Source organism: Adiantum capillus-veneris, chromosome 12, assembly GCF_014529385.1.
Source record: "Adiantum capillus-veneris isolate H3 chromosome 12, ASM1452938v2, whole genome shotgun sequence".
Taxonomy (NCBI): Eukaryota; Viridiplantae; Streptophyta; class Polypodiopsida; order Polypodiales; family Pteridaceae; genus Adiantum; species Adiantum capillus-veneris.
The window spans coordinates 9,803,982-9,831,868 of record NC_140942.1 but is presented as its reverse complement, the minus strand read 5'-3'; the positions used below and the strand labels follow the sequence as shown (position 1 = coordinate 9,831,868).

General features: G+C 44.1%; 1 protein-coding gene and 1 long non-coding RNA gene across 4 annotated transcripts in view; one reads left to right on the top strand and one right to left on the bottom strand.

The window, feature by feature from the left end:
• LOC147445303 (uncharacterized) lies at positions 1 to 27,785 on the top strand. Its single transcript, XR_015189763.1, has 2 exons — positions 1 to 303; positions 27,152 to 27,785. It is a non-coding gene; the product is annotated as an uncharacterized LOC147445303 (long non-coding RNA).
• The window catches only part of LOC147445302 (uncharacterized), a 31,312-nt gene continuing 5,341 nt past the window's right edge, over positions 1,917 to 27,887 (bottom strand). For all 3 annotated transcript variants that reach the window (XM_086524864.1, XM_086524866.1, XM_086524865.1), the window contains one exon: positions 1,917 to 2,607. The gene's annotated coding sequence lies outside the window, so the exon portion shown is untranslated. The remainder of the gene's footprint in view (positions 2,608 to 27,887) is intronic.

The window sequence follows — 27,887 nt, the reverse complement described above, 5'->3', positions numbered from 1 at the left end:
TAGAGGAATCAAGAGCCCATTTCCCAGAATCTTGCCCACATACCTGCTGCGAGTAGAGGAATCAAGAGAATCTTGCCCACATACTACCTCCACAAGAGGAATCAAGAGCCCATTTTCCAGAATCTTACCCACATACCAGTATTTTTAGCAACGTAAAAGAGAAGACATCTGTGTATGATGAATTCGAATCTCTTCTCTTTCTGGCGAACGTTACCTGTGCGCAGTGCAGAGAAGAAGCCGAGCGGGGCGAGAGGAGCGCTGAAGTGCGGCGAGCAACGCTGCCCTTTTTTTAGACTCAGCAAGGTATTGGCGTTCAACCCACATTTTGCATCTTGTAAATGGACATCCGCGGCTCTCTTGTGCATTTGTCTCACTTGGGCAAAGCATACTTCAAGGTGCCAGATTTCGGTGGATTTGCATTTTGGTACGATGGATAGGCCTTGCTGCCGCGTTATAGCAATCATCACATTCAAGAAATGTCTATCAGAGATTGGTAGACACATAGGTTTTGTGGTTGGAGAATGAGCTTGAGAACCACGTGGTTTCCCCACGGTTGGTTCTCTACCCAACGTCTTCTCAGTTGATCGTACACTGGTTAGAAGTGGTTTTCCAGTTGGTAATGGACTGGTCAATAGTGTTTAGAGCTGGAAGAAGAGAGGGTGCAGGTTGCAGGATACAAATGCAGAACCTCTTGCCCTCCTCCTTTTGTTGTTCACTCATCCAAGCATCCGCAGACCTAGAGACCGATTTGACATGAGTTTGCTTCTGCCACTTAGTAGCAGCTTTGAGGGATTGATTGACCTTTGAGAGGAGCTTTCCATCCCTTTTTGAAGCTTGTAAAAACAATAAGGCCCTTTGAAGTCTAGAAGAACTCCTATGAGTCAATCTAAATCTTTCCCTTGTAACGAGGCAATTCCTTGCACTTTTCTCTCCTTTGATTTTAGATTAGTGATACAATTTTCTACCATAGCACATCTTTTGTATCTTGCCTTATGATCTGAGGTGATAGAAGCTTTTTCTTGTCACTTACAAGTAAAACATTGGCTCTACTCTAGGTGTCTCTTAGAACAAATGAGATCACAGTATCTATTAGGATAGCTTGGAGCACTAGGTACATTGTCACACATTCCTAAGAAAAAATGAGATTTTACCAGCTCGTCAAATATTTTGAAGCAATTATGGACTGTGGCACATAGTATATCACATGAGCTTGTAGTAGACATGATGTCACTATGAAACATCAGCTAGAATATCCCTCGATGATTCTACATTCGAAAATATTCTCAAGAGGAAAGCTCTATGATCACATTGTTATGGAAGGTGAGCTGATGCAATACCACTTTTATAGATTTTTCAGTGAATTAATAAAGTGACTTACCCCTAGGTTTAAAAAAAGGGATGTCACGATTTCAATTGAAGTATATTAAATAAAAAGTAAAAATTTTAAGCTGTATGAATATTCCTAAAGAGTGTGTTTCATAAGAATAAAAGTACTTATTCAAGTACTTGAGTATGGGCTATGGCCATTGGCATTTGCTTGGAAAGAACGAGTTTCACACACATGGCTAGAACTTTGCCAGTATGGGGTCAAATATGGTTCTTGCCTCTTGGAATCAGCAACTTGGTGTGGAACTATTTGCTTAAAAATATAATGTTACTAGGGATGGCCACACTCACCCATGGATAAAAACTGGGACTTTTTTGAGCAGCATAAGCAAATCTCACCCACTGATAATTTTGTGATTAATATGTCAGAAATAGTCACGAGAAATCATGATAAGAAATCGCTTGGTGCGATAAAACAGACACCAATTTTTACCGCCTAAGGGTAATGGTTGCTCATGTCAGAGCAATTTCCACACATACACAGCATTTAAATAGCATTCAAGGTCCTGCTAGGATGATCTATTGATGCAAGCTGGAAGTGTCATTATAGCAACACAAAGTATAAATTAAAAAACACAAGCTTCATAGATTTGGAGCCTGGAGTTACAATAGAAGGCTTTACCTACTTCAACAGTATAATCCACCTTCTAAAATCCTGCACGACCTTGTATGACCAGGACATTGCAAAGAGTTGTGAGACAAAGGATGCACCATCCATTTGGTATGAGCAATATTCACATAGCAAGCAACCGCTTTACAGCTGCTGTTTTCAGGAACAAACCAATGCTAAGGAGACAATGGTGAACACCGAAGGAACCCTGTATATACCCCTCGGATACCAATGACCTCCACAAAACCTGCCACCTACCTTGCCTGTAAGACTTTAGACACAATTAATTTTTGAGCTTAAAACGATGGCCATAGGGCATTAACTTCAAGGACCGCAAAATTCTCATACATATAGTAGTGGATGGCGTGCACGTTCAGACAGTTGGTCTTAAGAACTTGCTGAATAATACTCTGCCCCTGGTGCAAGCAGCCTTTAAAGCTGGACTATGCTACTTGCTAGATATACGATGTCACTGCCATACTGCAAAAGTCACAGTCCCATACTAAGTCATCTTGGTCTCAGTCTTCAAGTGCTGGCTGCCTCCAAAAGGGGCCGAAAGTTACTGAGTGTAAAACTCATTGCCTAAAAATGGCTTGGGAGAAAAAAAACTCCTGCACAAAAATAAAAGAAATAATTGTGTTTAGACAAATGAATTCCAGTATTGCTGCTTTGATGTGCTTGCTTCAGTCATTCATACTTGTGTGTGTGTGTGTGTGTGAGAGAGAGAGAGAGAGAGAGAGAGAGAGAGAGAGAGAGTACAGTTTATCTGCATCAAAGCTCTGCTCGATACCCTAGGCTGGTCAGCGAGGATGCTGCCCACCATATCCTGTCCTCGCGTCAGTCACCACCAGCACCTCACAGTGCTGCACTTGCACACAGGCTTGTCACATGTCGCCGCTAATGTTGCTGCCAGCGTGGTCTCCGCCACAGATGCCGCAGCTGTGCCCTGCCCACTGCCATTGACGCGCCCATTCCACAGACATCATTGCCACTGCCTTCGACTGAGCCACATTTGCTGCCATAGCTGCTTTGTTAGCTTGTGCCACAGTGATTTCTTTGTCTTCTCTGCCTTTCCTTTTTTTTTTTTGGTTCTCTGGTTTCCTTTTGTTTTTCTTTCCGTTTGCTCGTTGGGTTTTGTGTGGTGAGAGTTTGTCTTTTGTGCATGCATTCGAACTTGTGACCAAGTGATGGTGTGGTAATCAGCCGGCCCTACAAAAGAGAAGAGAGACGGCCGTACGGATGATGACGTGTAAGGCACGGATTTTCCACCACAAATTGCGCCACGATTTGCAGGATGTTATGCCACGATTTGCGGGGGATGCTGACATGCAGCTGAGTTTCTTTTTTTGTCACAAACTGCTGACGTGTCAAGCCACAAACCACTAAAGAGCGGAGCCAACCTACAGATCCCGGCCAAGGGGCCTAAACCCCAATTAAAAAAGCAACAGAAGAAGCAAACGGAAGAAGTTTACCAACTTGCAAAGTCTTGCCGAGTGGCCTATCTGTAAAGAAGAGTTCCCACCAAATTACGGGACCTCGTTCGATGGGGCCCAGGGGACCTAAAGAGATCAAATAAAGCAGGACCCGCGTGCACACACACACACACACACACACATTTGCATAAATTGCTTATGACGTGGCAGCTGTACATACGCCTGCAAAACGTGCTGACATGCTGGCGTGGTAGAGTGTACGGACAGCCCCGCAAAACACACTGGTAGTGCCATGTGGCACCTATACGGATTTTCGTAATTTGCGCTGGCAGCTTTTTACGCCAGCTTTTGGGGCCATATGTCACGTAACACATCCAACCCTAAGTGTCCGTGGACAAGCTACAGCATGACAAGGGTTCAGTTCAGACAAGCGAGTCTAGAATAGGAAGTGATCTGGCACTTTTGTAAATCTGTTCGCAGACCGTGCATGTCGAGACACTTAGAGTAGATGAATATCCTCTGGTTGTACACAACATGACCATCAGATTTCCATCAGAACACATCAGGAGCATTTTTACAGTGCATAGACCTATTTTACCTATTTTTGACATTTTTCACTTTTTATTTTTAAGTGACTTTTGTTGGGAACTAGGTAGGGCAATTTTGCTAAGTTTGTATATATAGAAACCTAGCGCTAGCACTTTCTGGCAGAAGAGGCAGCAGGAACTCCGGTTCAACAGGCACCTTCTCAACAGGACCTAGCGTTTTCAGTCATCTGCAAAGCTAGCGTTTTTGGACAAGACCAGCAGCCTGGCGTTTTTGCATTTGTATCAGCCTAGCGACAGCAAAGGACAGATCAGCCCTAGCGTTAGTGGTTTGCACCAATAGATTCACAATGTTTTTGCAGCAGGAGCCATTTTCAGTCCTAGCGTTTTTGGTTTGCAGATCAACCTCAGCGTTTTTGCAGATCTTCGCGACGGAACAGTTAGAAGCATCAGCGTTTTCAGTTTTCAGCACTTAGGCACAACAGAACGACCCCCAAACCTCGCAGATCTCACCTTCCCGCAGCAGATCCTCGCCGCACGGTTAGATCCCACGAAGTTTGCAAATTCAGCCCCGAAAATGTAGATTCCAGCATCTGCATTTTCAGCGCGTCATCTACGTACCGTCGTCATCGACATCGTCACCGACAGAGTCAGAATTCAGCAGATAAAGATTTGCAGATTTCAGCCATTAGCATTTTCAGATTTCAACCCGTCTCGTCGTCATCCTCATCGTGGTCGACATCGTCGGCAAGTCCAAGCATTGTAGAGATTTGTGCAATCAATAGTAGACCGCTCTCGCCATAGAGAGTGGGGCCTTCAGAGGAGGGTTTTGACAACATTCTGGTGTCGTATTCTTCTCTCTCTATCTCTCAGTCTCAGCACCGTCATTCACAGTGTCATTCACTTTGTTTGTGTCCATTGCACTATCTCACTAAAGGAACAGAAGGCTCTCCCTTCCGTAAGTAAAAGGAACCTTGAGCACAATTCGGAGCATTCATCTTGAGCAAAGTTCAACATTCACTTCCGCTGCACCTAACATTGGTATCAGAGCTTTGGCAGTGTTCTGTATCACTCAAGGAAAGAACCACAAGAACCACGTAATTTTTTTGCTTGTTGCGGTCGCACGTAACCCAAGTTCTCTTGATCGTGTCGATTCCTATTCATGTTTTTGAAGAGTGACAGGAAACCCAAGAAAGAAGGGCTTGTCCAGTCTCCCCTTGTGCCTCTTTTCGCTCATTGAGAGCGGACCGTGCACTTAGCGGCCGGCCAATCGATGTGAGGTGGAAAAAGCAACCTTGGTGTGAGCGCAAGGCCGCCAAGGGGTGCGCCTGCGGGAAAGAGAAGAACTCGGGTGAAGAGAAGATCTTTCTCTAACAAAGATTGCAAGCGAAAGAAGAACCTCAAGAACCTCAAGACTTGAAGAACCCCAAGAACCCAGACCACGTCATCACTTTGTGACACTTCTTCTGTTGCTTGTTCTTCTTAGGGTTTAGGCCCCTCGGCCGGCATCTGTAAGTTGGCTCCATTCTTTAGGCTTTGACACGTCAACAATTTGTTACAATTTCTCACAAGCATGATGATTTGCATGAAGATGATGTGATTGTTCACAAGGATGATGTGTTAGTTGATACTTTCTCTAGTGAAGCTAACCTCATTGCAGAGTCGATTAATCAGGAAGAACCAATCTTGGCTCTCGAGCTTAGGTCCAAAGAACCCCCTCAGGAAGAACCGATCTTGGCTCTCGAGCCTAGGTCCAAAGAACCCCCACAGGAAGTACTATGTGTTCGAATGATTAGTCAACACGCATTGTTCGAGTGTTTCATTCATGATGCTTTGCTGTATTTTAGTCAACGTCTTTATGTAATCCCTTTTCACAGGCATGTCATATTGTACGTTGAGCACGATTCACTCATGAATGAGCACGGATGTATGCGGATTTCTCATGAAAAGTTGAAAAGTATGCATTCAAGGAAGTCACATTCCACGTCTCTTCCTTGGCATGACACAATATCAGAAAGAGCACAAGAAAGATTGAGCATCAAGCATGGGCATGTCCATTGTGATTTGCCACAGTTGATTGATTTAGATCAGAAACACAAGATTCGATCTCATTGTTTGCGTGTGTGTGGTGAACGGGTTGGCACTCCGTCTATTTGTTCATCTACATTGCATACACAGTCTTTCGAGAAGACAAGATGTTTTCCAGTCACTTTACATGTAATGGGTATGTTCATGTTTTTGTGTTGGAAGTGGTTTCAGGAATTTTCAGCTTCAGAGATTCTTGAAGAAGGTAGACACATGACTCTAGACGAAGTTGAAGCATTGAAGGAGTCACAGAAGACTTTGTCTCGCTTTTGGCGCGGCCCAAAGAAGCAAGCGTTGCAAACCTTTATGAAGTTCGAGTATCGCACGACCCACACATCAGAGTGCGCCGATGACGAGTCCTTTCGAGGATTCCAGACCCTGTTGGTGATCTTCCTCGACACCATACAGTTTGGTACCAGTACCTCACTTTGAAAAGGAGGGGATGTCACATGACACATCCTAAATGTCTATGGACAAGCTACAGCATGGAAAGGGTTCAGTTTAGTCAAGTCAGTCTAGAATAGGAAGTGATCTGGCACTTTTGTGAGTCTGTTTGCAAACCGTGCATGTCCATACACTTAGAGTAGATGAATATCCTTTGGTTGCACACAACATGACCATTAGATTTCCATCAAGAGCATTTTTACAATGCATAGACCTATTTTTCCTATTTTTGACATTTTTCACTTATTATTTTTAAGTGACTTTTGTTGGGAACTAGGCAGGACAATTTTGCTAAGTTTGTATATATAAAAACCTAGCGCTAGCACTTTGTGGCAGAAGAGGCAGCAGGAACTCCGGTTTAACAGGCACCTTCTTAGCAGGACCCCCAAGACCTAGCGTTTTTGGACAAGACCAGCAGCCTCGCGTTTTTGCATCTGCATCAGCCTGGCGACAGCAAAGGACAGATCAGCCCTAGCGTTAGTGGTTTGCACCAGCAGATTCACAATGTTTCTGCAGCAGGACCCATTTTCAGCCCTAGCGTTTTTGGTTTGCAGATCAACCTAGCGTTTTTGCAGATCTTCGCGACGGAACAGTTAGAAGCATCAGCGTTTTCATTTTTCAGCACTTAGGCACAACAGAATGACCCCCAAACCTCGTAGATCTCACCTTTCCGCAGCAGATTCTCGCCGCACGGTCAGATCCCACGAAGTTTGCAAATTCAGCCTGGAAAACGCAGATTTCAGCATCTGCGTTTTCAGCGCATCATCGTTGTGCCGTCGTTATCGACATCGTCACCGACATAGAGTCAGAATTCAGCAGATAAAGATTTGCAGATTTCAGCCATTAGCATTTTCAGATTTCAGCCCGTCTCGTCGTCGTCCTCATCGTCGTTGACATCGTCGGCAAGTCCAAGCATTGTAGAGATTTGTGCAATCAATAGTAGAGTAGACCGCTCTCGCCATAGAGAGTGGGGCCTTAGGAGGGTTTTGACAACATTCTGTTGTCGTATTCTTCTCTCTCTATCTCTCAGTCTCAACACCTTCATTCACAGTGTCATTCACTTTGTTTGTGTCCATTGCACTCTCTCACTAAAGGAACGGAAGGCTCTCCCTTCCGTAAGTAAAAGGAACCTTGAGCACAATTTGGAGCATTCATCTGAGCAAAGTTCAACATTCACTTCCGTTGCACCTTACACCATATGCTTTAAGTTTTGAAGCTTTTCATGTAACTGCTTTTCATAGGCCAAGGGCCTTCAAATTTGTGCCATGGGATCATTCTCTGGCACGCTTCCGGGTGAAGGTGCAGAGCATGGAGTACCGGCTTGTACTGAGTGAAGCAATATAAAGAAATACCAAAAGGGGCGCCAGTGTTTGGGGCCAATGTTCTCTTGGGGTGGAATTCCGTCATTCCCTGTCTCGTGTGTTGTGCATCTCTTTCACTTCAATTGTCATTTGAAGTGCTTAAAGTTGTTCAGTCTTTTCTTTTCTGTTGGCACGGGGTGCCCATTTGCGTGACATTTTTGGGCGGTAATTTTTGAAAGCATTGACCTAATGAGCCTTTAGGGGTGCTAGTTTTCTTTTGTGGCTATTGTATTTTCAATGAAGCTTTTGGAACAATTGCTTTAGGGATTCAATGCCTATAAATCACAACCTTAGGGGTCTTCTCTGGTAGATCAGCAGTGTATGGTTACACATTTGCAAAGAGTGACTCCTTGGTAGTTGTATTGTGTGGCTTTTTATTAACATAAAATAAAAAGTACACAAAGGGGTGCCTGACTAAGAGGCTAGTGCATCTGGATAGAGAACTGCGCTCGTTGGTAGTAGATTGCAGAGTACTCTCTTCCAACAATTGTACTCTTATAAAGATCAATATAAAAGGAATACCGAAAGAGGGACCAGTGTTTGGGGTCAATACCTCTAGGAGTGGAACTCCGCCACTCCGTGTCTACTGTGTGATCTCTCCCCTTTAGTTCGGTCGTGTTTGAGTGCTAAAGTCTGTTACAATTGTTCTTTTATTAAATTATTTGTCATGTGGTGCCGAAAGTGGTTACATTGGTATCAGAGCTTGAATCGTTTGCTTTTCTAACAAGCAAACCAATCCTTAAAGGAGACGGTCGGCACTGAGTATGCACACTTTCTCATCAACGACAAACTTCCGAGGCATCTTGTTACGTCCCCATAAATCACAATGGGTGACTAAGCGAAGTCCAGCCAAGTCTGAACATGGCCCTATGGTTAGAGCAGTTAAGGAATCCTATAAATAGGAACCTAGGCTCATTAGCGAGCTATCTTGTGTGATCACCACACTTGACTTTAGCTCTTCGCAGCTCTACCCTCACACTCGCATTGGTGTGTGCGCTTGGTGCTATGGGATACAAGCCTTTGTGGTAGAGGCTAGCTCGTTGGATGCAAGCTCCCAAGCTCGGGAGTGAACTCATATTGGCTCTACAGTTGGGAGGTGAACCTGATGCCTACTCTCTAGGCTCGTCTATGTGTATGGCTTGTGTCATGTCATGTGTGTAGGATGGATCCGACGAGGGACTAACATTGGTATCACATCCTCCGCGCAATTTACCTATTCTATACAATCTTCAACAATCCTTGAACTATACGATTGTCACAAAAATATGGAAGCGTAAACTAACTATCAAATGAAATTCATATACTCGAGAGAATTTGGAAGAGAGAGAAAAGCTTGTTACATCATTGGGGGCAAAAGATGGGCTGGTCCCCCCCATTAGGAGAATTTCTTTATTACTAAGAATCTTTACAGGCACGGGAACGGGGCAAAAGCCCGTCCTCTATTCTTTCTTTGTTCCTTTTCTGCTTCTGACTGAGAGAGTGAGAAAACTACTCTGTGACTACTGAGAGGATTTTCCCTCTGCTGTGAGATTTTGGGAAGCTCTTGTAAGTGAGAGTCTATCTTCCACAAAACTCCGCGGAAGCTCTAAAAGATGAGAGTCTACCTTTCACTAATTGTGTCCCTTCATGCATAATCATTCCTGCAATAAACACAAAGGAGAAACACGTAAAATGCACGCACACATGCTTGCTGTAATTTTCTGCACATAATCTGAAAATGTTACTTGAGCATGTTCCAATACCGAACTAGAGACCTTTTTTGCGATGGAATCGCACCAAACTTTGTGTACGCGCAATGTAGGTAGAGAAGAATGAGATTCTATGAGTAGTTTGTTGAAATTCACCCTAATAGAGGTGATTAGGGGCTGAAAACAGAGAATTTGCAGCAGCTAGGCGTGAGAGAAAGAGAATTTCCTTCTACTTTTCACGATGAATCTTCTCCCACAGCAACCTATGATCAAGAGAAACCTTGTTCTAGGTGATGGGAGCTCAAGGACTCCACACCACAAGGGTTGATCCTTAAGCTTCAATGGAGAGCTCGACTGCGTAGAGCACGCTCACGTTTGTGGGGGGCAGACTTAAGTAGGACATATTATCCTTTCTCAAGATTGAGATTCCTTTTGTGCTTGTCTGCTTTTCTCTTCTACTGCTCTTGAGTATGAAGAATCGCTTGTTTTACTTTTGATAGGCGGTATCAATATCACGCACAAATTCGTCTACCGCAAAGATGTTCTCTTTGGTAATTAAAATAGGGAGTAAGAGTGGCTTCCCATAAATGATTTTGAATGGAGCTTTACCAATTGAGGAATGTATGCTATTATTATACGCAAACTCAACTACCAGTAAGTACTGTTCCCAATATAGCACTTGAGAAGATCTAAAACAGTGGCATTAGCAATTTCGCTTTGACCATCTGTTTGAGGATGATAAGCTGATGAAAAATCAAGCTTAGTTCCCAAATTTTTGAATAGTGCTTGCCAAAATAAACTAATCATGTGAGGATCTCTATCGCTGACAATAGTTTTTTGCAATCCATGATGTTTAAAAATCTGAGCTAGAAATATTCTAGCCATGTGATTAACTTTGATATCTTCTTGATTGGAAGGAAATGTGCTTGCTTACTGAATCTATCTATTATAGTCTTGATTGCATCATTTTCATTTTTGGATCTAGGAAGGTTTGTAATAAAATCCATGGCAATACTTTCCCATGGCGTGTTAGGCACAGGGAGTGGCTGACGCTTGCTATAAACTTTATGTCTATCATATTTCACTTTTTGGCATACTAAACACTCGCGTACATATTTTTCAATGTCTACCTGGAGTGTTGGCCAAAAGAAATATCTTTCAAGAGCACTAGTGGTAGCAGTAATTCCCCGATGCTCGGCATAAGGAGAATTATGTGCTTCATCCATCAGCTTCTGTCTTAAGGACTGAACTATGCATATTGCTTGTTGATGATATAGTGTCTCATCCCTAATGGAATAAGGTGACCTTGAATGACCAGAAGATCTGCCCAGATTGTAGTGAAGTCTGCATCTTAAGGATACATCTCACTGAGAGATTCTAGTTTCTCATGATAAATAGTTATCATTTCATTGGTCTTTGGACGACTGGAGAGAGCATGTGCAACTGCATTCTTTGTTCCAGAAGTGTGCAAAATGTGAAAATGAAACATTGAAAGAAAGTTTGTCCATCTCATTTGCTTTTTTGATAACTTTTTTTGTGTGAGAAAGTAGCAAAGACTTTGATAATTTGTCTTGATTATAAAATCAGGTCCTAAAAGATAATGTTTCCAAATAGAAAGAGCATGAATTACTGTCATTAGCTCTTTCTCATAAATAGAAGCATGACAGATTGCCCCGATACTTTGATATAGAGTCATTGATGTCCCTTTGGGTTTCAGGGATACTTTGGAGCTGACAGTATTCTGCTGTGTGACTTTATGAACTAGAATTCTCGATAATGAAAATAATACTGACTGATTTGTACTTGACTTGTTTAAGTGCAAGAACTGATAGACGAAATGATTGCAGCATTTCGGTCTCATAAATGTCTATAGACATGATTGCAGTATGGATTAGTTAATCGGGCATTTGTGAGGTCCCGACTGGATCTAGATGCGATTGCTAAATATGTTGCTGATTAATCATGGTCTGAGATTTGGAATGATTTTTGAATGTGATGTCGTGTGATTGGTACATGTGCTAGATGTGTTGTGCCTAGTGCGTCGGTACTAACAGTCAGTGTCTGCTAAGACAGTTTATGGCCTCTGTCTGTTTTGCAGGCGTAATCGAGGCAGATTACAATGCTTTCAAGAGGGGGGTATATCACAAAATGGTAACGTGGAGACAGTAGACCCCGGACAACGCGCTGATGATAGGCAGACGTGGCAGGTTGTACAGATTGCCGTACGGATTTTCGAAAAAAGTGGTGCAAAACGTGGAGCTACTGACGTGGCACTGTCGTACAAATTTACTGCTTTTGAGTTGGCTGAAATCCTACGCTGGCTGATTTTGAAGCTTTTGGCTCAATTGCTTTATTTTTACAAGCTTTTAAATTTGACAGCTTTTGGGGCTCTGCTGTTGGGCATCCCTTGTAACCAAAAAATAAGTGGGCAGGGCCTCACTTCTCAAAGCATCTGGACCAGAGTCTGAGAGTGAGCACCTACCCACTCTCTTGTACTTTGAACACAGATTAATACAAAAAGAAATACCGAAAGGGACGCCAGTCTTTGGGGCCAATATCTCTAGGCACGGAACTACGCCGGGCCGTGTCGACTCAAGTGTGAATTGTGAACTGTCTTGAAGTGAATCTCTGCAGTGTCGCGGTAGAATCTTGACTTGGAGTGTTCAAGTTTGTTACAGTTGCAACAACTACTTCTGCACCACCTCTACCATTGCCTCCACCACCACCTCCTATGGTTCAAAGTTGAAATCCTTACTTGCACTTCCTCAACCCAAGGATTTTAAGGATGGTGGATTGACATTAAAAATTTTCACCTTTTTAGGAGTCCAAGACAGAAGAAAGCTTTACATTTTCTTCGAGAATTTGACAACATTTATGCACTCAAGAATCATATAAAAGAATCCAAAACTTCTCAAAGTCACTTTTCTTACATACAATGTTGTGCAGTGGTGGAGTTCTTATATACAAAACCTCACGCTCCAAGGACATGGCAAGCTTTTAAGAATGTTTTTGCTCAAAGTTACCTACCATCTTTATTTGAAATACTTCTTATGGAAGAATGGGGTAACTTGAAAATGCTAGCCATTGAAATCATGGAAGATACAATGAATTTTTTGGGATGTCTCTCTCTCTCTCTCTCCTTTAAAAATTTACCCTTGGAGGATCAATGTGAGCGGTACTATCGGATCACTTTCTCCACTCCCAAAATATTGTCTTTCCAAGCAAGTCACTACCATGCAAGAGCCTATGGATCACACAACAGTTGGTTACAAGTTAATGAAGGAAGACCTTGTCTTTACACTTGAACCCGGACCCGTACCGGTTTCTAAAGGAAATCTTGGACCGCAACATTCTAAGTCTAGGGATTCTAAAGCAAATACCTCTCTAGCAATAGAGAGGGGGACCCTTGGAGGGGGGTTTGGGACCCCATCTGGTGTTGTCTCTTCTCCCTCTCTCTCTAGCACTCTCATGCTCTTTGCACTCACAATTTCCCCTCTCTTGTTTGGTCATTGCACATTCTCTCTCTAAGCACGGAAGTCTCTCCCTTCCTCTAAAGTAAAAGAAACCTTGAGTACTCATTGTTCACTCACCCTAAGCTTACACCATCATTCACTTCCGCTGCACATTACAGCTCCGTTCTTCAGTGGCTTGACACGTCGAAACCTCATAGATCGAGTAAGCACAAAGACTCGATTTCATTAATTTTGAAATGATTGAAGCCAATACAATAGTGACTCACTCACCCTTAAGTTTCACATCTAAGACCAAATCTTTGCCATTGTCGTTCTTCAACTAGAGCATCCTGGTATCCTATGTGTTTTTCTCTGTTATCCTGAGATGGTTCCAAGCCATGAAACCCTTGGCTTCATACTTTGGTGTCAACCACAATGATGATAAGTGTCGCTTGATCCCCATCCAATTGTGACGTATCTGTTTTTGCAACAAGAGTGTTAACCACCAAGTTTGCGCATTTCCCTTCAAACGAGAGGCCACTTTAGAAGCTTTCGTGGGGCTGAATTAGTCCCTGCTTGACCCAGATTTTGCCTCCTATATAGGCAGCCCACTGGGCGCTTGTAGAAGCAGAAGACGCAAGGGAAATAGGGAGCCACCCAGCCATGCCGCATGACCAGCCAGAAGCCCAGCATTTTCTCGGATTGAAGACCAGCGTTTTCAGCAGAGCATGATCAGTGTTTTCAGTAGAGCATGATCAATGATTTCAGCCCAAGACAGCCCGCGTTTCAGCTTGAAGCGCCAGCAGATTCAACCTAGCCTTGTCGTGGTTACACACCCCTTGCCATCGACAATGCTAGCAAACCCCGGCTTTCAGCCTGAGCATCGTCGTCGTCGTCGTCGTCATCACCGTCGTCGGCACAGTACCCCAGCACCTAGTACCCTTGTGCCTTGGCTCGACATAAGGATCCACAAACCCGTCAAGAACCTCCTCGTCATCGTCGTCATCGTCGTCGTCATAGATCCACGGAACCTCGTCGTCGTTGTCGCCGTCGTCTTTGACGTAGACCCAATAGAACCCAGCATCAATAGCATCAACACCTCAGCATTTAGCATCATTGTATGAGCATTGTGCAAGAATAAAGAAAGTACTTGCTCTGGCAACAGAGCAAGGGGGCCCTTGAGGGTTTGGGACCCGACATTCAGTGTTCTCTCTCTCTCTCTCTCTCTCTCTCTCTCTCTCTCTTGTGTCTCTCTTTCTTTCAGTTCAATTCAATTCTTTCAAGTGAAGTAAAGCGTCCCTTGTGTTTGTGCAGACTTCGGAGTACTGGATCCGAGCTAAATCCTTGAACACTTCCGTTGCACCTGACATCATCATCCTTTTGGCTAATCATAGTGCTCTCTATGTTTGCGAGGAATGAGGCTCTTCTTCCACGGTCTCAAAACCTCGTCTTCTTCCTCTTGGGTGTCGATTGCATCCCTATGGTGTTTCTCAAAAACCAACAACGGCACCTTGAGAACCAAATGCATCAAAATGAGCACCCTTGGCCTCCGTTTCAGAAAAGCACGTGTATTGCCCAAGAAAGCCAAAAAAGACTTTGACTCACGTTGCTTACAAACTTGAGGATGCCCCAAACCGCGCTAACTCTGAGTACTCATTACGGATAGTGGGATATGTTTGATGTTGGTTGTACTACCTTGGATGGTTGCATTGTCACAAAGTGATGACGTTGCATGGCCTAAAGGACAGAGGTCGGACATTAAAGGACCCTAGTGAAAGAGCCGGGAAAAGTTCGACACAACTTATGGAACTCAGCCGGGAGGCCCAAATTTTTAAAGAACTCCTTTGATAAGTTGTTCCAACTTATGGTACTTCGACCGAGGGGCCTAAACCCTTTAAAATGAAAGATAACCCAAAAATAAGCGAGCGGTTGTTGATGTGGCAAACTGTACAGATGCTCGTGATTTGCGGCGGATTTTGCGGAAGCATGTTGACGTGGAAGCAACGTATGGTTAGTCCCTAGTGTGCTAGATTTTGGACGACATAAGCTTTTGGAGCTTGTGCTTTCGTGTGACTGCTTTTAGGCCAGACCAAGGGCCTTTATAAGAATTATCAAGGCCCCTCTTCCGGCAGATTTGCAGAGAGAGAGGACCCTTGGACATTTTACTTGTTAAACAACGGGATTCTAATGGACATCAACCGCCTTCCGATGATCGGCAGAAGAATATGGACCGTCTCCATCCATAGCTTATGAAAGAATGGAGATGCAGCGTCAATATTTTGCAAATTGCTTGTGTGTCAAGCCATTGAAGAACGGAGCCAACCTGTAGATCCCGGCCAAGGGGCCTAAACCCTAGAAGAAGCAAAAGTTCTCACCAACTTATTGATCCTTGCCGATTGGGGTCAAATTATTAAAGAAAAGTCTACCAACTTATGGGACCCCGTCCAATGGGGCCCAGGGGTTTAAAGACCATAAATAAAGCAGATCGCGCACACACTCATTTTCCAGTGTGAAGAACTGATGACGTGGCAGAGGTTGTACGAATGCCCGTGAATCGCGTTGCACGTTGCTTACATGGCTTTTTTTCACTTTAGTATACGATGCTAATTCTTGCTCGGTCATCCACTGAGCGTTTAGAGTAGAATAATTCTCGAACTTTACCAAATACTTATGGGTAATCTTTCGAGGCTTCAACGGCTGCTCTTGATGAAGAATGATCTGCTCGGGTTGGACTATTTCTTCTATTTCCTCAATCTCAAGAGGTTAGGCTGACTTGGAGGTGGTCCCACATATGGCCGTAGTAAACTAACATGGAAAGCATTTTGGATCCTCCAATTAGACGGTAGCTCTCATTGGAATGTCACATTGTTCACTTGGTCAATTATCTATAACGGCCCATAATAACGGTTGGAAAGTTTTAGCACTTTCCCCTTATGAGTCGCTTGTGTAAGGTGCAGCGGAATGAATGTTTGAACTTTGCTCGAGATGAGTGCTCCGAACTGAGCTCAAGGTTCCTTTGTTCTTATGGAAGGGAGAGCCTTCCGTTCTTAATGAGAGAGTGCAATGAACACAAACCAAGTGAATGGACACTGTGCGTGAAAGTGCATGAGACTGAGAGATAGAGAAGAGAATACAACACCAGAGACGACGTAAAACCCTCCTCCGAAGGCCCCACTCTCTATGGCGAGAGCGGTCTACTTATGATTGCACAAATCTCTACAATGCTTGGACTCGCCGACGATGTCGACGACTACGAGACGGGCTGAAATCTTCAAATGCTAATGGCTGAAATCTGCAAATCTTTATCTGCTGAATTCTGACTCTATGTCGGTGACGATGTCGATGACGACGATGCGACAACGACGCGCTGAAAACGCAGATGCTGAAATCTGTGTTTTCCGGGCTGAAACCGTAAACCTTGCGGAAACTGACCGTGCGGCGAGGAACTGATGCGGAAAGGTGAGATCTGCGAGGTTCGGGACTTGATCTGCGGTGTCTAAGGGCTGAAAACTGAAAACGCTGGTGGTTCTTGATGTTCCGTCGCGATGATCTGCAAAAACGCTGAGGTTGTGATCCAACCCAAAAACGCTAAGGCTGAAATTGTCTTCTGCTGTCGCCGGATGTCCTGCAAATGCAAAACGCTAGGTTGCTCTGCTGTGTCGTGTTGACGCCGGGCTGATCTGTTGTGCACAAATCGCCAAGGCTGGTCTTGTAGATGAAAAACGCTAGGGTTGTCTTGCTGATGCAGAAAACGCTAGGCCTCTTGGGTTCTGCTGAGAAGTTGCCTGTTGAGCGAGTGCTCCTGCTGCCTCTTCTGCCAGAAAGTGCTAGTCTAAGTTTGCTTATATACAAACTTACTCGATTTACCCTATCTACTTTCCAACAAAAGTCACTTAAAATAATAAGTGAAAAATGTCAAAAATAGGGAAAATAGGCTAAATGCACTGGAAAATTCCCCTGAAGGATTCTGATGGGAATACTTATGATCATGTTGTGTGCAACCAGAGGATCTGTGAACAGAGTCACAAAAGTGCCAGATCACTTGCTAATCTAGACTGACTGGACTGACGGAACCCTTGTCGTGCTGTAACTTGTCCACGGACACATAGGGTTGGATGTGTCACGTGACATCCCCTCCTTTTCGAAGTGAGGTACTGGTACCGAACTGTATGGCGTCGAGGGAGATTGCCAATAACATCCGGAATCTTGGAAGGGACTCTTCGCCGGCCCACTCTGATGCGTGGGTCGTGCGATACTTGAACTTCATAAAGGTCTGCAATGCCTTCTTCTTTGGGCCGCGCCGAAAGTGAATCTTCTGTGGGTCCTTCCATGCTTCAACTTCGTCTAGAGTCATGCTGCTTCCTTCTTTAAGAATCTCCATGGCTGAAAATTCCTGAAACCACTTCCAACACAAAACCATGAGCATACCCATTCCATGTAAAGCGAGTGGAAAAAATCTTGTGTTCCTCAAAGACCGTGCATGCAATGTAGATGAACAAAGAGGCGGAGTGCCAAACCGTTCACCACACACACGCACACAATGAGATCGAATCTTTCTCTTCTGATGTAAATCAATCAACTGTGGCAATTCACAATGGAAATGCCCATGCTTGGTGCTCATACTTTCATGTGCTCTTTCTTCAAATGTGTCATGCCAAGGAAGAGACATGGAATGTGACTTCCTTACATACATACTTTTCAACTTTTCATGAACAATCCGCATACATTCGTGCTCATTCATGAGTGAAACGTGCTCAATGTACAATATGTCATGCCTAGGAAAAAGAATCACATAAAGATACTGACGAAAATACAAGAAACGATCACGAATGAAACACTCGTACAATGCGTGCATACTAATCATGCGAACACATAATACTTCCTGTGAGGGTTCTTTGGACCTAGGCTCGAGAGCCAAGATCGGTGCTTCTTGAGGGGTTCTTTGGACCTTGACTCGAGAGCCAAGATCGGTTCTTCGTGATTGATGGAATCTGCAATGAGGTTAGCTTCACTAGAGAAAGTATCAACTAACACATCATCCTTGTGAACAATCACATCATCTTCATGCAACTCATCATGCTTGTGAGAAATCACATCTTGATCATGCAAATCATCATACTCATCATTATCATCCAAATCATCATGCTTATCATCATGCAAATCCTGTGTGTCATGCTTGGGAGAAGAAGGGAGTGAGAGAGTCTCCGTCTCCTGAATCTCTTGCATTTGTGCCTGCACTTGAGAAAAGACTCGCAAGAATTCATTCATGTGTTGGTCGCTCTTTTCTTTTCTTGCTTGGTTCTCTCGATCAAATTTGGCTTTACTTTCTTTTTCTTCCAAGTCGTACTGACGCTCTATGGCTGCCATTTCTTCTTTGTAGGACTTTCTGTCTGCTTCTCTTTGTGCTTTTCGTACTTCGCGGTCTAACTTCATGTCCATCACCATCTTGTCGAAAGCCTCCATAGGAGTTAGTGCAATCCTTGATGTAGATGGGGAAGGGGGAGGGTCGGAAAAACCTCCTGGTGGGGAAAATTCTTCTTCACCTCTCTCATGCTCATCACCTCTAAGCGAAGTATCCATTCCGCTTCGAGTGATGACCATTCTGAAGTCGTGGGTTCTTGTGGGTTCTAGTGGTCTTGGGTTCTTAAGTTCACGAGGAACTTGGGTTCTTGGGGGTCTTGGTTCTTGGGGTTCTTGAGTTCTTGAGGTTCTTGCGGGTCTTGAGGTTCTTGAGGGTTTTCTTTCACTTGCAATCTGTTTGAGAAGGATCTTCTCTTCACCCGAGTTCTGCTCTTTTCCGCGGGCGCACCCCTTGGCAGCCTTGCGCTCACACCAATAGGCTAAATGCACTGGAAAATTCCCTAAAGGATTCTGATGGGAATGCTTATGATCATGGTGTGTGCAACCAAAGGATATGCATCTACACTAAATGTCTGGACATGCACGGTCTGCGAACAGACTCACAAAAGTGCCAGATCACTTGCTAATCTAGACTGACTGGACTGACGGAACCCTTGTCGTACTGTAACTTGTCCACGGACACATAGGGTTGGATGTGTCACGTGACAGCTTGTTTCTTTAGTCTTGACTTCTCAAACTTGAGTTAGACCAATTGACCGACTGTTAAGTCCAAATTCCTTTTGTGCTTGTTTGCAGCTTTCTTGTGTTTTTCCTTGGAGCGTAAAATTGCTCTCCTAACTTGCCAATAGGCTCTGTCCATATCCCGGACAAACTCATCCGCTGCAAATATCTTATCCTTAGTTAAACGGATCGGTGGAAGCAAAGGCTTACCATAAAGAATCTCAAAGAGTGTCTTTTCCGTAGACAAATGTACGGTATTGTTATACGCTTATTTGACAACAGGCAAATACTTCTCCCAGTCATACTGTCTGTCTGGCACATAAGATTTCAACATATCCAACACTGTAGAATTGATGATCTCACTCTGCCAATCCGTTTGAGGATGATATGCAAAAGAAAAATTCAACTTCATGCCAAGGTTATCAAACAAGGCATGCCAAAAATTTCCTATCATGCGAGAATCTCGATCACTCCTCTGCTTCTCAGATAGTTTCTGTTGCGTGAGAAAATACCGCAAACTTTAATGATCGGTTTTGATCATAAAATCCGCTCCTAGAAGATAATGCTTCCAGGTAGTCAAGGCGTAAATCACAGCCATAAGTTCCTTCTCATAGATTAAGACATGCAATTCCGCATCCTTAAACCGTCTACTTTCATAAGCCACTGCATGGGCTTCTTGGTTAAGCACTGCACCGGCGAAGCATCGCAGTGAACCTCGAATGATTTCCTAAAGTCTAGCACTATTAAAATAGGACCATGGCTTAATAAATACTTGAGCCTATCAAATGCTCCTTGTTATCTCGATCCCCATTTGAAAGGCATCTTGTTCTTTGTTAGGTCATGAACGTTGGCGCCCCTTTCGGTATTTCTTTATATTGCTTCAACATGGTACAACTCCCATGGCTCTGCTCTGCGTCTCCTGCAGGTAGACTACCAGAGTGTGAGCGCATGGGTCATATTTAGAGGCCCTTGGTTATGGAAAGCAGTTACATGAAAAGATTCAAGTTCATAAAAGCATCTGGTCCCACAAAGTTGGTGCCCAAAGCTGCCAACACATTTTACGAAAATCCGTATAGCTGCCATGTCATCAACGTAAAAGGCAAAATTCTGTACACCTGATTCGGCTCAACCATCCACAAGGCAGTGTCTAAGGTCTGGGAGCTGAAATCAGTGACAAAAGCTTCACCTTGCGAGAGATGTCGGCCCGACTTCCCTTGTGATCACTTGCACTCTCTCATTAAAGGAACAAAAGGCTCTCCCTTCCGTAAGTAAAAAGAACCTTGAGCACAGTTCGGAACACTCATCTTGAGCAAAGTTCAACATTCACTTTCGCTGCACCTTACATTGGTATCAGAGCTTTGGCAGTGTTTTGTATCACTCAAGGAAAGAACCACAAGAATTTTTTTTGCTTATTGCGGTCGCACGTAAACCAAGTCCTCTTGGACGTGTCGATTCCTAATCGTGTTTTGAAAGAGTGACACGAAACCCAAGAAAGAAGGGCTTGTCTAGCCTCCCCTTGTTTCTCTTTTCGCTCATTAAGAGCAGACCATGCACTTAGCGGCCGGCCAATCGATGTGAGGTGGAAAAAGCAACCTTGGTGTGAGCGCAAGGCCGCCAAGGGGTGCGCCTGCGGGAAAGAGAAGAACTCGGGTGAAGAGAAGATCTTTCTCTAACAAAGATTGCAAGCGAAAGAAGAACCTCAAGAACCTCAAGACTTGAAGAACCCCAAGAACCCGGACCTGCAAGAACCCAAGTTCCTCGTGAACTTAAGAACCCAAGATTTCAATGGATGGTCATCACCCAAAGCGGAATGGATACTTCGCATGGAGGTGGTGAGCATGGGAGTGACGAAGAAGATTTTTCCCCACAAGGAGGTTTTTCCGACCCTCCTTATTCCCCATCTACGCCAAGGATTGCACTAACTCCTATGGAGGCTTTCGACAAGATGATGATGGACAGGAAGTTAGAAAGCGAAGAAAGAATAGCAGCCATAGAGCGCAAATATGAAGAAAGAATGGCAGCCATAGCGCGTGAGCACGAGCAAGCACGCTTGGAAGCCAAAGTAAGAAAAGCCAAATTGGATCGTGAGCGCGAAAAAAGACAAGCAAACTTTGATCGTGAGAACAAAGCAAGAAAAGCGATGAGCGACCAACACATGAAAGAGTTGTTGCGACTCTTTCTAATGTGCAGGCACAGATTGCAAAGGATCAGGAGAAGGAGACTCTTTCAGTCTCTTCTTTTCCAAAGCATGACATTCATGATTTGCATGATAATGATAAGCATGATGATTTGCATGATCAAGATGTGATTACTCACAAGCATGATGATTTGCAAGAAAAAGATATGATTACTCACGAGCATGATGATTTGCAAGAAAATGATGTGATTGTTCACTAGGATGATGGTTTAGTTGATACTTATTGCTCACCTCATTGCAGATTCGATCAATCACGAAGAACCGATCTTGGCTCTCGAATCGAGGTCCAAAGAACCCCCAAAGGAAGATTCGATCAATCACGATGAACCGATCTTGGCTCTCGAGTCACAGGAAGTATTATGTGTACGAATGATAAGTCAGCACGCATTGTTCAAGTGTTTCATTTGTGATGCTTTCCTGTATTTTAATCACCGTCCTTATGTGATCCCTTTTCATAGGCATGACATATTCACATTCCATGTCTCTTCCTTGGCATGACACATTATCCGAAAGAGCACAAGAAGGATTGAGCATCAAGCATGGGCATTTCCATTGTGATTTGCCACAGTTGATTGATTTAGATCAGAAAGTCAAGATTTGTCACGTGACACATCCAACCCTATGTGTCCGTGGACAAGCTACAACATGATCAAGGTTCAATCAGTCCAATCACTCTAGATTAGAAGTGATCTGACACTTTTGTGAGTCTATTCGTAGACTGTGCATGCCCAGTCACTTGGTATAGATGCATATCCTTTGGTTTTCAGCCAATCTGCAGCAGAAAGGCCAGCGTTTTCAGTCTCATTGGACAGCAACAGAATCAGCCCTAATTGGTTGTATAAGAACCCCCATTTTCAGCCATATAAACGCAGCCAAAACAGAGATTTTCAGCCACCGAAACAGTCCCGAAATTCAGCAGATAAGACCACAGATTTCAGCCATAAAGTCGTCGTCGTCATCACCATCGTCGTCATCGGCATAGTCCCAGATTGCATCAGTCCATTGCATCGTCATTGTACCACTTTGTGCAATCAAAAAGTAGACCACTCTCGCCGACGAGAGTGGGGCCTTCGGAGGAGGGTTTTACAATGTCTCTGGTGTCGTATCTCTCTTCTCTCTCAATCTCTCAGTCTCATACACTTGCACGCAGAGTGTCCATTCACTTTGTTTGTGATCATAGCATTCTCTCATTAAGAACAGGAGGCTCTACCTTCCATAAGAACAAAAGGAACCTTGAGCACAGTTCGGAGCACTCATCTTGAGCAAAGCGCAAACAATCATTCCGCTGCACCTAACATTGGTATCAGAGCTTTGGTAGTGTTCTGTATCACTCAAGGAAAGAACCACAAGAATCACAAGAATTTTCTTTTGCTTGTTGCGGTCGCACGACCCCAAGTTCGCTTGGGCGTGTCGATTCCTAATCGTGTTTTTGAAGAGTGACAGGAATCCCAGGAAAGAAGGGCTTGTCCAGCCTCCCCTTGTGTCTCTTTTCACTCATTGAGAGCGGACCGTGCACTTAGCGGCCGGCCAATCGACGTGAGGTGGGAAAAAGCAATCTTGGTGTGAGCGCAAGGCTGCCAAGGGGTGCGCCCGCAGAAAGGAGTAGGACTCGGGTGAAGAGAAGATCCTTCTCAAACGCGATTTGCAAGCGAAAGAAAACCTCAACCTCAAGATCCTCAAGAACCCAAGAACCCAAGTTTCTCGTGAACTTAAGAACCCAAGACCACAAGAATCCACAAGAACCCACGATTTTAGAATGATCATCACTCAAAGCGGAATGGATACTTCGCTTGGAGGTGATGAGCATGAGAGAGGCGAAGAAGAATTTTCCCCACCAGGACGTTTTTCCGACCCTTCCCTATCTACGACACCGATTGCACTAACTCCAATGGAGGAGTTGGAGCTGTTGTTTATGGAACAGAATTTAGAACGCGAAGCAAGAAATGCAGCAAGAATGACAGAAATGAAACGCAGACATGCAGAAGACAAAGCAAAAAGAAAGGCTTACGAAGAACGAAGGGTAGCCATAGATCGTGAATACAAAGAAGGAATGGCCGCCATAGCACGTGAGAGCGAGCAAGCACACTTGGAAGCCAAAGAAAGAGAAGCAGAATTTTATCGTGAGAACAAAGCACGAATGCAAGAGATGTTGCGACTCTTTTCTCAAGTGCAAGCACCAATGCACGAGATTTGGGAAAAGGAGACTCTCTCAGTCTCTTCTTCTCCAAAGCAAGACAAACAGGATTTGCATGATTGTGTGAAGCATGATGATGATTTGATTGACAATGACTTGCATGATGATTTGATTGACAATGATCAGCATGATGATTTGGATGATAAAGACAAGCATGATGATTTGCATGAAGATGATGTGATTGTTCACAAGGATGATGTGTTAGTTGATGCTTTTTCTAGCGAAGTTAACCTCGTTGTAGATTCGATCAATCACGAAGAACCGATCTTAGCTTTCGAGTCGAGGTCCAAAGAACCCCAACAAGACGATTCGATCATTCAAGAAGAACCGATCTTGGCTCTCGAGCTTAGGTTTCAAGAACCCTCACAAGAAGTATTATGTGTTCGCATGATTGATACACACGCATTGTTCGAGTCTTTCATTCGTGATCGTTTCCTATATTTTAGTCAACGTCTTTATGTGATCCCTTTTCCTAGGCATGACATATTGTATGTTGAACACGTTTCTCTCATGAATGAGCACGAATGTATGCGGATTTTTCATGAAAAGCTGAAAAGTATGTATGTAAGGAAGTCACATTCCATGTCTCTTCCTTGGCATGACACATTCGTAGAAAGCGCACATGAAAGTATGAGCACCAAGCATGGGCATTTCCGTTGTGAATTGCCAAAGTTGATTGCTCTAGATCATAAGAGAAAGATTCGATCTCATTGTTTGCGTGTGTGTGGCGAACGGTTTGTCACTCCGTCTAAATGTTCATCTACATTTCATACACAATCTTTAGAGAAGACAAGATTTTTTCCCTTCACTTTACTTGGAATGGGTATCTTCATGGTTTTGTGTTGGAAATGGTTTCAGGAATTTTCAGCCATGGAGATTCTTGAAGACGAAAGAAGCAGGTCTCTAGACGAAGTTGAAGCAAGGAAGGAACCACAGAAGACTTTGTGTCGCTTTCGGCGCGGCCCAAAGAAGCAAGTGTTGCAGACCTTTATGAAGTTCAAGTATTGCACGACCCTCACCTCAGAGTGGGCCGGCGAAGAGTCCCTTCCAGGATTCCGGATGCTGTTGGCGATCTCCCTCGACGCCATACAGTTCGGTACTAGTACCTCACTTTGAAAAGGAAGGGATGTCATGTGACACATCCAACCCTATGTGTCCGTGGACAAGCTACAGCATGATCAAGGTTCAGTCAGTCCAGTCAGTCTAGATTAGAAGTGATCTGGCACTTTTGTGAGTCTATTCGTAGACCGTGCATGCCCAGTCACTTGGTATAGATGCATATCCTCTGGTTTTCAGCCAATCTACAGTAGAAAGGCCGGCGTTTTTAGCCTTATTGGACAACAGCAGAATCAGCCCTAATTGGTTGCAGAAGAACCTCCATTTTCAGCCACCGAAACAGTCCCGAAATTCAACAGATAGAAGACCACAGATTTCAACCATAAAGTCGTCGTCGTCATCACCGTCGTCGTCGTCATCGGCATAGTCCTAGATTGCATCAGTCAATCTCGCCGACGAGAGTGGGGCCTTCGGAGGAGGGTTTTACAACGATCTCTGGTGTCGTATCTCTCTACTCTCTCAATCTCTTAGTCTCATACACTTGCACGCACAGTGTCTATTCACTTTGTTTGTGATCATAGCATTCTCTCATTAAGAACGGGAGGCTCTACCTTCCATAAGAACAAAAGGAACCTTGAGCACACTTCGGAGCACTCATCTTGAGCAAAGCGCAAACAATCATTCTACTGCACCTAACAAGATTCAACCCCATTGTTTGCGAATGTTTAATGAACGGTTTGGCACGTCTCTATGTTCATCTCCATTGCATGCAGAGTCTTTTCGAAAGAATAGAATTTTTCCAATCACTTTACATGGAATGGGTATGTTCATGTTTTTGTGTTGGAAGTGGTTTAAGGAATTTTCATCCCCGGAGATTCTTAAAGAAGGTAGCCGCATGACTATAGACGAAGTTGAAGCATTGAAGGAGCCACAAAATGATGATGCAACACTGCTGCCCTTAGATAGACAATGTGGATGCTGACATGGACAAGCTGTACGGATTTTCCACAATTTGCGATGACTTACTAAAGTGGCTGCCGTACGGATTTCCGCGTTATGCACTGACAGCTGATGACGTGGTAGGCTGTACGATATTCCGCAATTAGTGCTGGCTGATTTTTGGAGCAGATTTTAGACCAAATGCTTTTTTTCGAATTGGTTGCTTTTGAGTTAACTGTTTTTGGGGCTCTGCTTTCGGGGCATCCCTTGTAAGAATAAATAGACCCAAAGGGCCTCACTCTTTAGAGCATTTGGACGCAGAGTCTGAGAGAAGAGGACCCCTCGGGTGTTGTACTTTGCTCAAGCATTAATATAAAAATAAATACCGCAAGGGGCGTTGGATTTTGGGGCCAATACCTCTCGGCACAAAACTAAGCCGGGCCGTGTCGACTCAAATTTTGAAGGTGTGAAGTATTTTAAGTGATTCTCTTGTGTTGGTTCAGATTCTCCACTTGGGGTGCCCAGGTCTGTTACACAACACGGCATGATGGAGTTGCGAGTCAAGATGCACTTGCCCCAAATACTGGCGCCCCTTTCGGTATTTCTTTATTATTGCTTCGCAAAGGGTACAATTCCCAAGGGTCCAACTCTCTCCAGGACTCTGCGTCCAGATGCCCTCTTAGAAGTGGCCCTAGGGCACTTATATAGGTACAAGGGATGCCCATAAGCAGAGCCCCAAAAGCATCAGATCCAAAAGCTCTTATCCCCAAAAGTATAAGCTCTAAAAAGCAGTAAAAACTGCCAATTGCAGCGAGCGCAAAACGCGAAAATCCGTACAGCTTGCCACGTCGGCATGTTAGCGCATTTTACGGAAATCAGCCCTAGATGTCAAGCTTTTGAGTTTTAGGTTTTAGGCCCCTCGGCTAGTGCTCCATAAGTTGTAGGGGTTAGGATTTTAATCCTAACCTCTTAGGCCCCTCGGCCCATCTTCTGGGTTTTGTTTCTCTTGTCCTCTTGGCCAGTTCTTTCCAGTTGGGCAGGCCACATCATCACTTCGTGACAAAGGGTAAGCATCTGAGGTTCAACGTGGAAAGGTGCGCACTGTTCGGAACGTAAAACACGTAGTACTGAACTATATAAGTTTTAAGCATACTACAAGGATTGACCATTTTCAGGCTACTATTTCCCATTCCCATTCCCATTCTAACTGCCTATTCCAAATCCCCATTCCATGTTTTAAACGTAACAAGGAATGGGAATTCATGCTAGTTTCCGTTTCCCGTTCTGCATTCAGATTTTCTGTTCCAAAATTTGTACCATTCAAAAAAATAAGAACTTAAATGATACTTGTCTAGAGAAACCGGTGGGAGTAGAGAGAGAGAGAGAGAGAGAGAGAGAGAGAGAGAGAGAGAGAGAGAGAGAGAGAGAGAGAGAGAGAGAGAGAGGTGCAATGCTTGTGCTTGTGGATTTGCATGCGCTTCGGATGAGTGCGTTCAGCATGACTGCTTGTGGTTGAGGTGTGTGTGTGACAGTGTGTGAATGTTTGCTTGTCTGCCTATTTATTGCTTGTACTTTCTACCTGTTTGATGGGTGATTTAGGTTTGAAACCGGTTTGGTGGGTATGTTGGCTTGTTCCGGCCTCGCCTTCAAATTTGCACCATATACTGCTTCTGCTTGCAGGTTGAAGAATGTCATAGCCCTGTTGATCATTGCCAGGGATGGCTAGAGGCTATATCTCTCCCGAATTTTTGGTGCAGAGTCTTCTGGTGGGTGGTGATGTATCGTCTCCTGGGATGCGCTGTTGTATACAACCTTGGAGATCTGGAGCTGGTTATTGGAGATTCATTGGTGGAGTTTTCGGCCTCCTCTCGACGTTAGGGTGGCCTTGTTCTGCTTCACTCTTTGCTACTTTCTTCCCTCACTCCCGTGCTTCTAGCTTTTGTTGTGTCACCATCTTTGTAACTTTGCATCACTGGTAGTTTTTCTCCTATGGTTTGTAATCATTGAATATTTTAGGGTTTTTTCACTATCAGATCCGTTAGGTGTGTATGCCTACAGGCTGATGTAATGCCTTTGGGGCCCCATAGTTACAGGGAATGGCCATTTTCAGGTCCCCGTTCCTCGTTCCCATCCCAATTTCCCGTTCCGGATCCCATTCCGTGTTTCAAAGGTGAGTATCTGAAACAGGGAATGGCATTTCATGCATGTTGCCGTTCCCAGTTCCTGTTCCGATTTCCTGTTCCAGATAACTATGCTTTGGGCTTGTAACTTTGATTACGTAATACAAAAGGGTACCAAGCCCCTCTTTTTTGCCGAGAGAGAGAGAGAGAGAGAGAGAGAGAGAGAGAGAGAGAGAGAGAGATGATATTGCAGACACCAGAACAAAATCATTTGCAAGTACAAAGATGCTACAATG